The sequence below is a fragment of the Pristiophorus japonicus genome, chromosome 24 (genome assembly GCF_044704955.1).
Source record: "Pristiophorus japonicus isolate sPriJap1 chromosome 24, sPriJap1.hap1, whole genome shotgun sequence".
Taxonomy (NCBI): domain Eukaryota; kingdom Metazoa; phylum Chordata; class Chondrichthyes; family Pristiophoridae; genus Pristiophorus; species Pristiophorus japonicus.
The window spans coordinates 18,366,552-18,379,603 of record NC_092000.1 but is presented as its reverse complement, the minus strand read 5'-3'; positions in this window follow the sequence as shown (position 1 = coordinate 18,379,603).

The window sequence follows — 13,052 nt, the reverse complement described above, 5'->3', positions numbered from 1 at the left end:
TTTCTCCCAGCAGGACCAATACCCACTACCAAAGGCCAACGGCCTCTTTGCAACGCTGGCGGGAGGAAAGACATTCATGAAGCTGGATCTGACTTCAGCCTACATGACGCAGGAACTGGAAGAATCATCGAAGACCCTCACCTGCATCAACATGCACAAAGGTCTTTTTGTTTATAACAGATGCCCTTTTGGAAGCCGATCAGCGGCGGCGATATTCCAGAGAAACATGGAAAGTTTACTGAAGTCGGTCCCGCACACCGTGGTCTTCCAGGACGACATCTTGGTTACAGGTCGGAACACAGTCGAGCACCTGCAGAACCTGGAGGAGGTTCTTAGTCAACTCAAGCGCGTGGGGCTCAGGTTAAAACGCTCGAAGTGCCTGAAGTGGAGTTCCTGGGGAGGAGGATTGCGGCGGACAGCATCAGGCCCACCAATATGAACCCAATCAGCTCAATCTCTCTTCATAGGACAATCCCCCCAACCCAGGAATCAGTCTGGTGAACCTTCGTTGCACTCCCTCTATGCTATGGCAAATATATCCTTCCTTGGGTAAGGATACCAAAACTGTGCACAATACTCCAGGTGCGGTCTCACCAGACCCCTATATAAGGACACCCTCAAAGCCTCCTTGATAAAATGCAACATCCCCACCGACACCTGGGAGTCCCTGGCCCAAGAACGCACTAAGTGGAGGAAGAGCATCTGGGAAGGCGCTGAGCACCTCGAGTCTCGTCGCCGAGAGCGTGCAGAAACCAAGCACAGACAGCGGAAGGAGCGTGCGGCAAACCAGTCCCACCCTCCCCTTCCCTCAACCACAGTCTGCCCCACCTGTGACAGAGACTTTAATTCCAGTATTGGACTGTACAGACACCTGAGAACTCACTTTTAGCGTGGAAGCAAGTCTTCCTTGATTTCGAGGGACTGTCTATGATATAATGGGGTAGAAATTCCGATGTCCCTGGGTCTGTACGAAGTTTCTACGGACCCGGGAAGGCATCGGAAAAGCCGTTTTTTAGCGCGCAATGCGCATGCGCTGAAAACCAGCTTTTCCGGTCTGTCAAGCTCCAGCTTGACAGACCATCCGCATGTCGGGAGCGAGGACGTTTGCATGGGCAAGATTGCGGTATTTACCCATATCTTGCCCAGAAAATGTCCTCAAAATTCTTGCGTCTGAAAAAGCAGGTGCTTAGCCTACTTTTACAGGTGCAAGTGTTTTAAAACACACAAACATAATAAAAATAAAGTTATGAAAACATATTTTATTGTTAAAAACCCTCCCCACAACGCTAAGTTTATTTTAAGGCAGAATTAAAAAACTTTTTTAAAAATCAGGAATATATTTTTTTATTTCAGACATTAAGAACTTTAATTTAAATGAATCTTAAATACGTAGAGTATATTTTCTATTTTTTATTAGTGTTTTGGGTGTTTGGGGGCGTTTCTCATTCAAAGTAATAGGAGTTGCGGACCTACGAAACTCCTATTACTATGAATGAGACTATACTACACCTGATTGGTTGCCCAGACCCATGTGACTCCAGCTCCAGGCCTGCGCACGTCCTGACGTGCACGCGCTGCAACGCGCAGGGAGAGGAGGCCTGTGGATCGGGAAGTCGAGCGGGCACAGCAGCTTCAGGTAGGTGCGCATTTTTTCTCTAAAATCTAGTCGAACGCCCGCGGGAAGGAGGAAGCAGGATTTCTACGCCACAAGCAGTGAGACGTTTTTTACTCTTATGCTCCTATCGTCTTGTAATTCCTCGCGGTTGAGGAATGGTCAGGTGGGCGTCCAGGAGAGGAGGGGAATACGTCCCCAAGTTTGCGAAAGGAACAGCGTTTTGCAACTTCTCTGACGTCAATGACGCGGATGAAGCCACTTGCTCTGGTGCTGTTGGCAAGCTGGGATCACGCCGTCCGACAGCGGAATCATTGTGGCTTCTGACGTCAGCGTCGGGGTCAGCTGGCTGTGACTTTAAGTTTCTTCAGTTGAAGTTGGAACGACACAGCTTCCCCCCAGCTTATCGCCAGTTCCTGTAGAGGACGTCGGGTGGGTACAACTCTTGAGCTTGTGTCCAGGCACGCTCAGTGCGGGAGACAGGTGCTTCCTGGAGTCACTGGTCCCGGGGAGACCACATCGTCAGAAAACCATGGAATCAGGAACGTTGTATCTGATACTGGGTGAGTGCAAGTTGATCAGAATTGGCATGTATTCAAATGATATGATCATATTTCTATATCTATTACCGTCTAGTTCCACCGTCGCAACATCCCTTAGATCAGCTCATCTGCTGCTGAAGCCCTCATCTGTGCCTTTGTTACATTTAGACTTGACTACTCCAACGCACTCCTGGCTGGCCTCACACATTCTACCGTTCGTAAACTTGAGCTCATCCAAAACTCGGCTGCCCGTGTCCTAACTCGCACCAAGTCCCGTTCACCCATCACCCCCTGTGCTCGCCCACCTACATTTGCTCCCGGTTAAGCAACGCCACGATTTCAAAATTCTCATCCTTGTTTTCAAATCACTCCATGGCCCTCGCCCCTCCCTATCTCTATAATCTCCTTCAGCCCCACAACCCCCGATATATCTGCGCTCCTCAAATTATGCCCTCTTGAACAAACCTGAGTAAAACTGTTCAACCATCAGTGGTCGTGCCTTCAGCTGCCTGGGCCCTAAGCGCTCGAACATCCTCCCTAAACCTCTCCGCCTCGCTACCTCTCTTTCCTCCTTTAAGACGCTCCTTAAAACCTACCTCTTTGACCAAGCTTTTGATCACTCGCCATAATTTCTTCTTCTGTGGCTCAGTGTCAAATTTTTTTTGTCTTACAACACTCCTGTGAAGCGCCCTGGGACGTTTTACTGCGTTAAAGGCGCTATGTAAATGTTGTTGTTGTATTAGTAAATACATTTAAATAAACACAGTGCTTAATGCTCATGATTAAATGTGGGAGGGGGGCTGAATCACCTACGGTGGAAATGAGTGGAAGCATTCAAGGAAGGACTGCCTGCATGAACAGCAGGGCTTTGAAGCTGTACATTTGTGACGAGATTTGCTTTGGCAGTTTGCAGCCAGACCTTCTGTATCTCCCGAGGAGCAAAGCTGTGGAACGGTTATGTGGTGTGAAAGGTTCCCAGGAGGAGGGAAATGTAAGCCGTTAGCCCTCGCTTTGCCCAGGGTCGGTATTTCTGTGGTGTGCAGTAGGGCTGTTAACGGCACACAATTGGCCTCCCCTGGCATTGCTCAGTGTGACTTGCAGAATAGAGGTTGTTTAAAAACTCTAATCCTAGGGTATGGGTGCCATTGGCGAGGCCAACATTTATTGCACATCTCTAATTGCCCTCGAGAAGGTGGTGGGGACAACTGAGTGGCTTGTTCGGCTATTTCAGAGGGCAGTTAAGAGTCAACCTGATAAAGTGCAACGTCCCCACTGACACCTGGGAGTCCCTGGCCAAAGACCGCCCTAAGTGGAGGACGAGCATCTGGGAGGGCGCTGAACACCTCGAGTCTGTCGCCAAGGGCATGCAGAAACCAAGCGCAGGCAGCGGAAAGAGCGTGCGGAAAACCAGTCCCATCCACCCCTTCCCCTCAACAACTATCTGTCCCACCTGTGACAGAGTCTGTGGCTCTCGTATTGGACTGTTCAGCCACCAAAGGACTCATTTTTAAGAGTGGAAGCAAGTCTTCCTCCATTCCGAGGGACTGCCTATGATGAAGATGCTGATGATAGGAGTCAACCACCTCGCTGTGGGCCTGGAGTCACATATCGGCCAGACCGGGGGTAAGGGCTGCAAATTTCCTTCCCGAAAGGACGTTAGTGAATCAGTTGGGATTTTACAACAATCCAGAGTGAAGTGGGGTTTTCAAGCTCTGCTGTAATTAAAGGGTAAAGAAGGGGTCCCAGGGCTCAAATGAACCAACGGGCTGTTTGCAGAAGTCAGCTTTTAGATTGCTTACTAGGCAGTTGAAAATAGCATGTTGACTTCGCAAGAACTAACCAAGGAAAGCTGCAGGACTTAGAAATGGAACCACAAGGGCCTTTTGAGGGTAGAAAAAAGGAACAAAGCGGCAGACATGAACCATTGTAAGGGGTGGTTTTCAGGGGGTCTGCTTTCCCTTCTGACCTTATATGAGCGGTTCCGAATCACTCCCACACCCTTGATTCTAGACACTGGAATTATGAAGGGACTGTGACAGACTTGGACAGACAATCGGTTTCAAGGTAGGAAGCAGGTATGGCTTTATTGTGTTTAAAAAAAGTAAAAGGCACACCTTTAATAACACACACAGACCAATACACACTGAGGGGTACAACACATTGAATAAAATGTCAAATTACAGCCTGTGGGGAAAAGAATACAGCTTAAAATCTAAATGGGGTAAAGAGGAGAATGCAGATACATTTACACAAGTTATCCCAGCCTCCCCCCTCCCAATTCCCCTAACTAACTAAGTTATAGCTCTGAGGGTTCAGGTTCTATGTCACCAATCCCTTTAGACAGTTGCCGGTGAATCATGGTTTCGGGGTTCGCTGCACTTGGCCTTCTAGGCGAGCCGCACCCCGGTCGGAGGAGAGGACTTCGGACTGCGTAGTCTTCGGTTGGGGTGCGTCCGTTGATGTGCTAAGTTGAGTTTTGGATGTATGGGGTAAGTACCCACTTTCTTTGGTTAGGAATAGTTTTAGTTAGTCCCTTTTGGTAATTTCTCCCCCGCTGGGTCGTTCAGAAGTAGATTGTAGAGTGGTTGTCAATATGGTTGCTGACAACCTTCCGTTTAGTGGGCCTCATGCTCGGTCAGTTCCTGATGAGTTCTGGTAGTTTCCTTCACTATTCCATTTCTTCACTGTAGAGGAAGCAGGCTGCTTGTGTCTGTGTCCGTGTTCCAGTCTGTGTCCTTGTTCAAGTCTGTGCGAGTTCCAGTCTGTGTTCTGTTCGAGTCTGTGCGAGTTCCAGTCTGTGTTCTGCTCGAGTCTGTGCGAGTTCCAGTCTGTGTTCTGTTCGAGTCTGTGCGAGTTCCAGTCTGTGTTCTGCTCGAGTCTGTGCGAGTTCCAGTCTGTGTTCTGTTCGAGTCTGTGCGAGTTCCAGTCTGTGTTCTGTTCGAGTCTGTGCGAGTTCCAGTCTGTGTTCTGTTCGAGTCTGTGCGAATTCCAGTCTGTGTTCTGTTCGAGTCTGTACGAGTTCCAGTCTGTGTCCTTGTTCGAGTCTGTGCGAGTTCCAGTCTGTGTTCTGCTCGAGTCTGTGCGAGTTCCAGTCTGTGTTCTGCTCGAGTCTGTGCGAGTTCCAGTCTGTGTTCTACTAGTTTTTCCTTGTAAAACTGGGGGATAGATATATCCCAAAAAAAGGCTCCGTTATCTCCCATCAAATCTCTTGGGCTCTGTTTAAACTGTTCTGTCCATTGATTTTCAAATGTCTCCTTTGTCAGCAGTAACTCGATTCGGGTGTGAGAATGTGCTATCACTGGTTTTGCATTGTTTTAGAATTGTCCAGTTTCCTGACCATGATTTCCATTGTGCTTGATTGGGTAATTCGATTATCTCTTAGAGGGTGAATAGCCTGGGATCCTTAATACACGAATTTGCTTCAGAGGTTGGCCCCACCTCCTGTATTTGGTAACTCTTTTTCGCAGCCAAAATGTTGTAGAATCTTAAAATTGATATGCTCCTTCCCATAGATGTTTAGGGGATCTCAAGCTTCTGTAATTTAGGTCCATTTTGAATTCCCTTTCCTATGAGTCCAAACACTGGCGGGGGGGGGGTCTCCATGAATGTATCCCTTTTATCCCCCGCAGGCTTCGTCTGCCCCTTTAAACTCATTTTAAAAGCCCAGAAAGGGATTCTTCTCCTCTGCAGGGGAAAGGTACCTGGAATCTTTGCGAGATATTGGTAAATTCTACACCATTAATAGGACACGTGGCCTGTTGGTACTTTAACATTGGAAAATTCCATCGGAAATGAGGACCTATCTCTAAAATGGAACATGCGATACCAATATTGATTTTAATGTATTTTATTCATGAATGGTTGCAATATGAAGTAATTAGTTAAACACTGGAATCAAACCCTGGGGTTCATGTAACATATTTATAAATCGAGCTTTCGCAATCTGTCCTTTTTTCATTCTGGACATGTGGGCATCATTGGCAAGGCCAGCATTTATTGCCCATCCCTAATTGCCCTCAAGAAGGTAGTGGTGAGCCGCCTTCTTGAACCGCTGCAGTCCGTGTGGTGAAGGTGGTTTTACAATGCTGTTAGGGAGGGAGTTCCAGGATTTTGACCCAGCGACGATGAAGGAACGGCCGATATATTTCCAAGTCATGATGATGTGTGACTTGGAGGGGAACGTGGAGGTGGTGGTGTTCCCATGCGCCTGCTGCCCTTGTCCTTCTAGGCGGTAGAGGTTGCGGGTTTGGGAGGTGCTGCCGAAGAAGCCTTGGCGAGTTGCTGCAGTGCATCTTGAGAATGATGCACACTGCAGCCACGGTGCGCCGGTGGTGGAGGGAGTGAATGTTGAAGGTGGTGGATGGGGTGGCAATTAAGAGGGTGTCGGGCATCTTGATAATTTGATCATTTTATTAATAGTTCAGGTCTTTTTCTCTCTCCCATGTTTTTTTCTCATCTCTCCAAACCTTCCCTGAGAGGGTGGAGAAGGGGAAAAAGTCGCTGGTGGGCGTAGTCTATAGGCTCCCAGTGTAGCTACACTGTTGGACGGAGTATAAATCAAGAAATAATGGAGGCTTGTAAAAAAGGAACGTCAATAATCATGGGTGATTTTAACATTCATATTGATTGGACAAAGCAAATTGGCCAGGGGAGCCTTGAGGAAGAGTTCATAGGGTGTATCCGGGATAGTTTCCTTCAACAGTATGTTCCGAAACCAACCAGGATGCAGGCTATCTTAGATCTGGTACTGTGTCATGAGACAGGATTAATAAATGATCTCCTTGTAAAGGATCCTCTAGGAATGAGTGACCATAACATAGTGGAATTTCAAATTCAGTTGGAGGATGAGAAAGTTGAATCTCAAATACAGGAGACTACAAAGGTATGAAGGCAAAGTTGGCTAAAGTGGATTGGGAAAATACATTAAAGAGTGGGACGGTTGATGAGCAGTGACAGAAATTTAACGAGATATTTCATAACTCTCAACAAAAATATATCCCAATGAGAAGGAAAGGCTGTAAGAGAAGGCATAACCAATCGAAATACGGCTAACTAAGGAAATAAGGGATGGTATCAAATTGAAATGAAGGGCGTACAACGTGGCCAAGACTAGTGGGAGGCCAGAGAATTGGGAAACTTTTAAAAACCAGTAAAGAACAACTAAAAAAATAATAAAGAGAGGGAAGATAGATTATGAAAGCAAACTAGCACGGAATATAAAAAACAGATAGTAAGAGTTTCTACAGGTACATAAAAAGGAAAAGAGTGGCTAAAGTAAATGTTGATTCCCGAGAGGATGAGACCAGGGAATTAATAATGACAGAGACTTTGACCAAATATTTTGGATCGGTTTTCACAGTAGAAGACACTAAAAACATCCCAATAGTGGATAATCAAGGGGCTATAGAGAGGGGGGAACTTAATACAATCACTATCAATAAAGAAATAGTACTCAGTAAAATAATGGAACTAAAAGCGGACAAGTCCCCTGGACCTGACGGTTTACATCCTAGGGTCCTAAAAGAAGTGGCTGAAGAGATAGTTGTTGCATTGGTTGTAATCTACCAAAATTCCCCAGATTCTCAGGAGGTCCCAGCGGATTGAAAAACCGCAAATGTAACTCCCTTATTTAAAAAAGGAGGCAGACGGAAAGCAGGAAACTATAGACCGGTTAGCCTAACATCTGTCATTGGGAAAATGCTGGAGTCCTACTAAGGAAGCAGTAGTGGGACATTTGGAAAAGCATAATTCAATCAAGCAGAGTCAGCATGGTTTTATGAAAGAGTGTCTCATGTTTGCCAAATTTGCTGGAGTTCTTCGAGGATGTAACAAGCAGGGTGGATAAAGGGGAACAAGTGGATGTGGTGTATTTGGATTTCCAGAAGGCATTCGATATGGTCTCACATAAAAGGTTACTACACAAGATAAAAGTTCACAGGGTTGGGGGTAATATATTAACATAGATAGAGGATTAGCTAACTAACAGAAAACAGAGAGTCGGGATAAATGGGTAATTTTCCAATTGGCAAACAGTGATTAATCTGCTGCCACAGGGATTGGTGCTGGGACCTCAACTATTTATAATCTATCTTAACAACTTGGATAAAGGGAGCAAGTGTAATGTAGCCTAGTTTGCTGATAATACAAAGTTGGGTGGGAAAGCAAATTGTGAGGAGCACACAAAAAATCTGCAAAGCGATTTAGACAGGCTAAGTGAGTGGGCAAAAAAATTGGCAAATGGAGTATAATGCGGGAAAATGTGAGGTTATCCACTTCGGCAGAAAAAATAGAAAAAGGGCTGGATCGCACTGATTTCCCGGGTGGTCATCACGAGGCGCGATTCCAGGCGGATAGGTCGGGTTCGAGTCAAAACTACTGCCGGTGTCACAACCAGCGGCATTTGCACGCCCGGCGCAGCTCTTCCCGGCAGTGCTGCTCGACGCCGGCGCAAAACCCGAGCGGAGGATCGCGGCGGGGGACCTCACCGGCGCCCTTCACACTGCTCCGGGGTGCAACCCCGAGCACAAAGGCCCGGAAAATCCAGTCCAAAGTGTTTGTTTTAGGCCTCGGAAATAATGAATATGGTCGTGCTTTACATCGCACGGGTGTTAACCTGCTTGCTTTGTTCAATGGCTCGGTGTCAAATTGTTTTGTCTCATAACACCCCTGTGATGCACCTTGGGACGTTTCACTGCATTAAAGGCGCTAGATAAGTCGTTGAGACCATCAAGATGGCGTTTCATGGGGCATTGAGCAGAAACTTCAGCAGAAATGTCTTTAAAGATCGTGGAACTCGCTACCACAGGGTGTGGTTAAGGTGAATAGCATAGACGCATTTCAGGGTAAGCTGGATAAACACATGAGAGAGAAAGGAAATGCAGACAGAGTGAGATGAAGGGGGTGTTGTTGTGGAGCAGGGACCCGTTGGGCCGAATGGCCTGTTTCTGTGCCGTATATCTTATGTAATCTTTATGCAAAAGGGTTGTTGACATCCAAGTGATAGTTGGACTGTTCCAGGAGTCAGACAGATCCCTAGATTGTCACCTTGGAGATAGCTTGTAGGAAGTTTGGCCTCGTCGAGCTTTGCTGGCCTGTGGATGCTGGTCCGCTTGATGCGCGAGAGGCACGTTTGATTTGCTTCGTCCCCGGTTGAACTTCAAAACGAACGGAAGCTTATCTCTCGGGCAGACTTGCCCCAACTCACCCTTGTTCTACTTCTCATCCTTGTTCTCAAATCCCTCCATGGCCTCGCCCCTCCCTATCTCTGTAATCTCCTCCAGCCCCACAACACCCCCCGAGATGTCTGCGCTCCTCAAATTCTGCCCTCGTGAGCATCCCTGATTACAATCGCTCAACCATCGCTGGCCGTGCCTTCTGGAACTCCCGGCCTACACCTCTCCACCTCTCTATCTTTCTTTCCTCCTTCAAAACGTGCCTTAAAACCGACCTCTTTGACCAAGCTTTTGATCGGGGATAAGGGATTATGGGGAGTGGACCTGAGTCCATGATCGGGTCAGCCATGATCGTATTAAATGGCGGAGCAGGCTCGAGGGGCCGTATGGCCGACTCCTGCTCCCATTTCTTATGTTCTTATCTGCCGCAATTTCTTATGTGGCTCGGTGTCAAATTTATTTTTTTGTCTTATAACACGGCTGTGAAGCAACTTGGGACGTTTTATTATGTTACATAAAGGCGCTATATAAATACAAGAGGTTGTTGTTGTACATTGCAACAGCGACTACGTTTCAAAAGTACTTAATTGGCTGCAAAGCACTTTGGGACATCATGAAAGGTGCTATATAAATGCAAGTATTGCTTTGATTGTGTGGAAATCACCCACTCTGATGCAGAAGTGCCAGAGAAAATGGATAGTGATTGTCCAATGGGCAGAGAATATTCCATTCCACGCCTCTGGTTTCCTTTCACTTCCCCTTTTCTCTCTCAGGGACTGATGACTCTTTGCAGAATGAATTGTGCTGAGAAAAGATTTTCACCTGCGTATCTCTTTTTCCACCAGTGGCCTACTTCGGTATTCTGTGCGTAACGTTCCAAGTCACCAGCGTCCAAAAGTGCCCACCTGGATTCCTGGCTACATCGACTGGGATATGCACCGGTGAGTCACGCTGTGGGCTGTCGTTCCCTGTCCACCTCCCTTAGGCTTCAACAGTATCTAAATATATAAGTCCTGCGGCCAGCTGTATGTGAGTTGAACACAGGCAAAACTTCACTCCAACTACACTCTGTATATGTCTCTAAATAACTCCCACAGTTTCCAGGGTGTTAGACTTCGTGGGCTGGCATTTTCTCAAGGCGGGCGAGTTAGAGTCAGGATCGGGTCAGGAATCCCATTTTCTCAATTTAACTGTCCTCCCTCATCTCTCACTCGTTTTTTTAGGGGAGATTTCCGGCTATGGTGTATCGTATGACTAGTGACTTATCGACTCAGAATATTCACCAATCATAGCCAGTCCCTTGGAATTGAGGAAGACTTGCTTCCACTCTTAAAATGAGTTCTTAGATGGCTGAACAGTCCAATACGAGAACCACAGTCCCTGTCACAGGTAGGACAGATAGTCGTTGAGGGTAAGGGAGGGTGGGACAAGTTTGCCGCACGCTCTTTCCGCTGCCTGCGCTTGATTTCTGCATGCTCTCGGCGATGAGACTCGAGGTGCTCAGCGCCCCCCCACCACCCACCCTCTGGATGCACCTCCTCCACTTCGGGCAGTCCTTGGCCAGCATTGAAGCACTGACCACACTTGATCAACGCCACTGGGCGGGCCACATCGTCCGGACACGAGACTCCCAAAGCAAGCGCTCTACCCGGAACTCCTTCACTGCAAAATAGCCCCAGGTGGGCAGAGGGAACCTTACAAGGACACCCTCAAAACCTCCCTGATGCAGTGTGGTTTATAGTACAAGACTAGTGACCCAAAGACTCACGGATTAGTACAGCACAGAAGGTGGCCATTCGGCCCATCGTGTCTGTGACAGCTCTTTCCAGTCACTCCCACTCACCCCACCACCCCACCGCTATTTCCCTGTATCCCTGAAACTTTTTTCTCCCTCAAGTATTCATCCAATTCCCTTTTTGAAGGCCACTATTGAACCTGCGTCCAACATCCTGTCAGGCAGTGCGTTCCAAATCCTAACCAGGCGTTGCGTAAAAACGTTTCTCCTCATGTCGCCTCTGGTTCTTCTGCCAATGGCCTTCAATCTGTGCCCTCTGGTTGTCGGCCTGCCATTCATTGGGAAATTGTGAGATTTAATTGAATCAATGTGTTGCGTTGTGGGATGGCACAAGTGAGTTCCTACGTTGTCGGAAAAAAAAAACCTCCAACTGGATCACACCTGCCAGGGAGATGTGCAAAAACCTGTATACAGCACACACTGTAATGGAGGCCTGGGTACCACACAGTGCACTGACGTGGCTGCTCATAGAATATTATACTCATAAAGCACAGAAGGAGGCTGCTCGGCCCATCGTGCCTGTGCCCGCTCTTTGGTAGAGCGATCCAATTAGTTCCACTCCCCCCTGCTCTTTCCCCGTAGCCCTGTAATTTTTTTCCTTTAAGTATTTATCCCATTTTCTTTGAAAGTTTCGATTGACTCTGGTGCCTGCATCCTTTGAGGCAGAGCGCTCCAGATCACAACTTGCTGTGTAAAAAAATCTTTCCTCATCTCACCTCTGGTTCTTTATGCAATCACCTTAATTCCGTGTCCTCTGGTTATCCGCCCCCGCCCCCACCCCGCGCCCCTCCTTCATGGTTTTTGAATCCCTCTATCAAATCTTCTCAGCCTTCTCTGCTGTAAGGAGAACAAGCCCAGCTTCTCCAGTCTATCCACGTGACTGAAGTCCCTTATACCCTGGCAGTATTCTAGTCAATACCCTCTGCGCCCTCTCCAAGGCCTTGCCATCTTTCTAAAGTGAGGTGCCCAGAATTGGCCACAGTACTCCAGCTGGGGCCTACCTAGTGTTTATATAAAGGTTCCGCGTAACTTCCTTGCTTTTGTAAAACAGCCAAACATTACACATGCTTTTTTATCAGCCTTCTCAAGCTCTCCTGCCACCTTCAAAGATTTGGATATATATACCCCCACCCCCCCCCCCCCGCCGCCGGTCTCTCTGTTCCTGCACCCCCTTTAAAATTATACTATTTAGTTCATATTGTGCCTCCTTCCTTCCAAAATGCATCACTTCACACTTCTCTGAAGTAAATTTAATCTGCATTGAGTCTGCCTTTTTTATCTATGTCGATGTCATCCTGAATGTCTGCTACTATTCTCTGCATTTTCGAGTTTCGTATCATCTACAAACTTTGAAATTATGTCCTGTGTATATATACCCAAATCCAGGTCATTAATATATATTCATTAGAACAGTGGTCCTACTACCAATCCCTGGGGAATCCCACTGCACACTTCCCTCCAGTCTGACAAACAACCATTCACCACAATAATCGTATCACTCTGTTTTGCTTCATTTCAGATGAAAATGAGTGCGGGAGCGATAACGTAATCACATGCGGCTGGAACACAGAATGCCACAACACACCTGGGAGTTTCTACTGCACCTGTGAGACAGGATACGTCACCAAATCAGGAAAGACTAACTTTACCACCCGAATAAGCTGCCAAGGTAGAGAGGAAGTTTGCGTCTTGTGTCAGTATACGTTGAAAAGGATCGCTTCGATATTAAGGCAATCATTTTCTAGAGAGAAATTAAGGATGGACAACAAACGTTGGCCTTGCCAATGACACTCACACCGTCAACATGAATTTTTTTTTAAATGATCATTTAGGGCCGAAAAATGGAAGCAATTTATCACACAAATTGTTGGCAAAAATCTGTAACTCTCTGCCCCAAAAGTCTGGGGGTGCTGGGGGTGAATTGGAGTTTT